Consider the following 4,187-nt stretch of genomic DNA (forward strand, 5'->3'; position numbering starts at 1 on the left):
TTATTCAAGGAATAATGAGGCGTACGCCACCTATTCCCTTATCCAAGTTTATTTAAAAGTGCTTTAGTCGGAAGTCGACAATTTGTGTAATATGGCGTACGCCAATTATTCAAATAATCGAGAGATTGTGAGGCGTACGCCTCCCATCTTTTATCGTCCGAAGTTTAATTTAAGAAAGATATGTTTGGATGATGTATTTGATTTACGGAAATAGTTTGAATTTGGGATTTGTAGGTTTGGATTTAAAGATAATTTGAGCTTGTATGATAGTGGTTTAAATTAAATGACGAAGATCCGAGCAATGTGGCGTACGCCAATTATTCGAATAATCGAGAGATAATGAAGCGGATGCTCACTATTCTCCTTTTCATTCAAAGATTAATTGTTAGAATAAAGCTTTTAGAATTCATAATTAATTGAGGGAGTAATTTTAGTTTTAAGGAGTTTGCCGGGGGTTTTAATTAAATGACAAAAATTCGAGCAATATGGCGTACGCCAATTATTCGAATAATCGAGAGATAATGGAGCGGATGCTCATTAATCTCCTTTTCATTTAAAGATTAATTTAAATAGTGCTTTTAGAATTTGTAATTAATTTGAGAAAATAATCTTAATTTTATATAATTTTTAGGGTTTTAATTAAATGACGAAGATCCGATCAATATGGCGTACGCCAATTATTCGAATAATCGAGAGGTAATGAAGCGGATGCTCACTATTCTCCTTTTCATTTAAAATTAAATTAGAATAAGGTTTTTAAGAGAAAATTAGAATAATTAAATTGGGAAAATGATTTTAATTTTATAGAGTTTTTTAAGGTTTTAATTAAATGACGACAATTCGAGCAATATGGCGTACGCCAATTATTCGAATAGTCGAGAGGTAGTAAAGCGGAAGCTTACTATTCTCCTTTTCATTCAAAATTAATTATTAAATAATTTTAAGAGAATATTATAATAATTAAATTGGGAAAATGATTTTAATTTATAGAGTTTTTTTAAGGTTTTAATTAAATGACGACAATTCGAGCAATATGGCGTACGCCAATTATTCGAATAGTCGAGAGGTAGTAAAGCGGAAGCTTACTATTCTACTTTTCATTCAAAATTAAATTATTAAATAATTTTAAGAGAATATTATTTAAGTATGGTGAATTAGGGTTAATGTGTCTGGATAAAGCCTATGTGGTATTAGATCGAGATTGACCTTATTTTAGGAAAAGAAATACTTATTAATACTAATATTTAATCTCCTATTTAATTAATATTCCAACGAAATAAACAAAGATATGAATTAAAATAAATAATAATCAATAATCAAACTAAATAATATTTCTACTATTATCTAATCATATACATCTCGATTTTTTTTAAAGCGTCCAAAGTAATTCATAAAATATATTCAGGTTGAGGTGTTTGGGAAACAGCAAAGGGTACAGTCCCAACACTCTTAACTACAAAGCCCATATGAGACCCTACCGTGACCAATAATCCAAAATGAAAGAAATAAAAAAACAAAATGGGCCGTGAGCCCAGCCCCTTTTAAAGCTCCATCCGGAAGCAAAGGGGTAGAACAGAATCTGAAGGGGCAGCTGTACAGCTCCCCTGCACGCGTGGCTTTGTAAGCCCCCAACATTATCCACGTAGCCGCTGGTTTTTAAGAAGACGTGTGGCTTTTTGAATACTCAACAGCCACTTGTCGCATTAATTAACACACTAAATTGGAATTAAATCCTGTTTAAAATATTCATTGTATCTTAAAATCTATTAACTCCTCTACTCTATGTTTTTTCATTTTCTCCTCTTCTGTTATAACCTTACCCATTAAAAACCAAATCTTAGCCGTGTAGTTTCCAAATCAAAAACAAAGGTCCAAAGAAATCGAAACAAAAACGAATCAACAAGACAACAGAAATCTCATGTAATAATCATGGGGGTTATGGCATTTGAGGCGATGTGAACAAGATGGCAATATCAAATCATGCAAAGGAGAAATGTTAAATACCAAATCGGAGCTAGTCCGACGTTTCAACTCCGGCAAGGTGAGGTAAATGATCCTTAGGTCTTTCGAGGTTCTTTCTTCCTCTCGAACTTTCCGTCTTCTTCGCTTCCTCTTTAACGATTTGGGTTCGTTTCGGTTTTGACAGGGGGCTTAGCTCGAGCTTGTTGAGCTTCGGTGTGAAAATCTCAACAAGTTCAAAACAGAGCTTTTTTAACTAGGGTTTTGGAATGATTTCTCCAGAGTAACGGCGCAGAAATTCGGATCCCTACTTCATCCCTGGAGGTCCTTATTTATAGCATTTTTGATGTACGAGGTTTTGAATTCCTCTCTCATGAGCTTGGCAAATTAGTGGGAGAATCATTCCGTTAGGTAGCAGAATTTCTCAGAGTTAGTGGTGCTTCAAATCGGTGTGGTCCTTCAAATGGTAAGGTTTTGTCTGTAGTGAACTTACAATAACCCTCTCTTTTTGCTTTTCACTGCAGTAATTGTTCTATTTTAACCACGTATGATATCCTTATGACAAGTTTTTTACTGGTTTGAATTTTGCAGCTTTACTCTTCTCAATCTCCCACCAACGGTTCATGATGACTTGTGCATCACACTTCTGAAATGGTTATCAAGGTTGTTTCCATATCATGGGAAAGGAATTTGGTCACGTGTTGCCTATGCCCAGATTGGATCCACTGTAAATTATGTTGATTTCGCTCTTTCTTACAATTTGTGGTTGTTTTGCAGGTTGGAACATCGCATCGGTTTCATTCACTGCAGTTAGCTTAATTAATCCATAGAGTGGAGGTGAATGACCCCATGACAGGGATACCGCCATGCTATTTTTTGTACCATTTGTCTGCAATATTTTGGCTTGATGTAGGCTAGTATTGGCTTCTGCAGGTTTACAATATTCACGTATCGATGCGGTTTTGGCCAATGGTTGTAGGCTTGTGCTCCGTGATTCTATTACCATGAGGTTAGTCATATGCTGAAAAACCTGTTAACTTGAAATGTGATGTTGTTAGCTGTTGTGTTAGAATTTGAATGAAATTTTGCTATGGTAATGATTATTTTTGTTTTGGGTACTGAAATGAATTTCACTTTTGTAGGTTGGTGCTTTTGTAAGGATGCATTTGTGATATGCAGGTTTGGATATTGATTCCCATATCCTTGCTTGGAAATCTAATTTGACAGTCTTATTAGCCTCAAAAACTGTTTCCAATGAATTTCCCTGGAAAGCAACCAATCAACAGAGCAACACAGAAGCGCTTCAGCACTCCCAATATCAACCTTCTCAGAGTGTTTGCCCGACAATACTTCGGGGCAACCTATGCAGGGCTTTCAGCCAATCCAGTCAAGTTTTGACCTTCCCAAATTCTCATATTGAGTTCAAAATCTGTAGGCTTTAACTTTCTTGATTTTTCAGGTTTGATATCTCTGTGCACGACTCTTGCGAGTCTTTGTTGCTGCTGATGCATTGCTGGATGTTTGTTATGATGTATTTCGGCTAGTGGTTGTGGTATGCAGGTTTTTCCATGTGCGATTCTGATGAAAACCAGGTGGTTCTGCATCAAATTCTTCCTGCATTGCTTGCCGGTTATGCGCGACTAAGGACTTGTTGGCGAGGTTGCAGACCTTCACTTTTGATGTCCATTCGCCATGTTCAGAACAATTCTCACCCTATCACATTTGCTTGTAATACATAGTGCCTTAGGGTAGGTCATTCATCTGTGCTCAACCGTGTATGTACTTCATAATTCGAGGCATATACGGACTGCCCATAATTGGAATAACTGTATGCCATACTTGTTGATTTGTGAATGTAATCGTAATTTTAGCACGTAAATTTTGCCACTGCATTGTTATTATAGCTTCCACCGTGAATTACAGTGGGCCAAAAGGTGAAATATGGAGGAATATCAAGAGACTTTTGGATGGTAACATGATTGTCTTGACTTTGGCTTTTGGTAACTCATTTCTTTTTAAAACTTTCATGTGTGTGGTCATAGTATTTGTAGCTCGGATCAAACGTGCATCGCATGAAATTTTTTGTAAATAAGAAGTCTTGGATTTTAACTGTATTGATGAATTTTAGTCTCTCGTGAGTCATGTGTGAGTGAAGGTACCTCTTTATTTGGGCAATACCACCATAATCTAAATGGACATTTTATGGACCAAGTACTTATGGTAATAAC

General features: G+C 35.9%; 1 long non-coding RNA gene across 2 annotated transcripts; it reads left to right on the forward strand.

Moving 5' to 3' along the window:
• The first annotated feature begins 1,157 nt into the window (after positions 1–1,157).
• LOC127092717 (uncharacterized) lies at positions 1,158–3,830 on the forward strand. 2 transcript variants are annotated; one of them, XR_007792269.1, is made up of 6 exons: positions 1,158–2,041; positions 2,147–2,425; positions 2,551–2,622; positions 2,737–2,796; positions 2,893–2,968; positions 3,102–3,830. It is a non-coding gene; the product is annotated as an uncharacterized LOC127092717 (long non-coding RNA). The 2 variants fall into 2 exon arrangements; XR_007792268.1 differs by having other exon boundaries at positions 1,159–2,046.
• Positions 3,831–4,187: the final 357 nt, after the last annotated feature.

This window comes from Lathyrus oleraceus, chromosome 6 (genome assembly GCF_024323335.1).
Source record: "Lathyrus oleraceus cultivar Zhongwan6 chromosome 6, CAAS_Psat_ZW6_1.0, whole genome shotgun sequence".
NCBI lineage: Eukaryota > Viridiplantae > Streptophyta > Magnoliopsida > Fabales > Fabaceae > Lathyrus > Lathyrus oleraceus.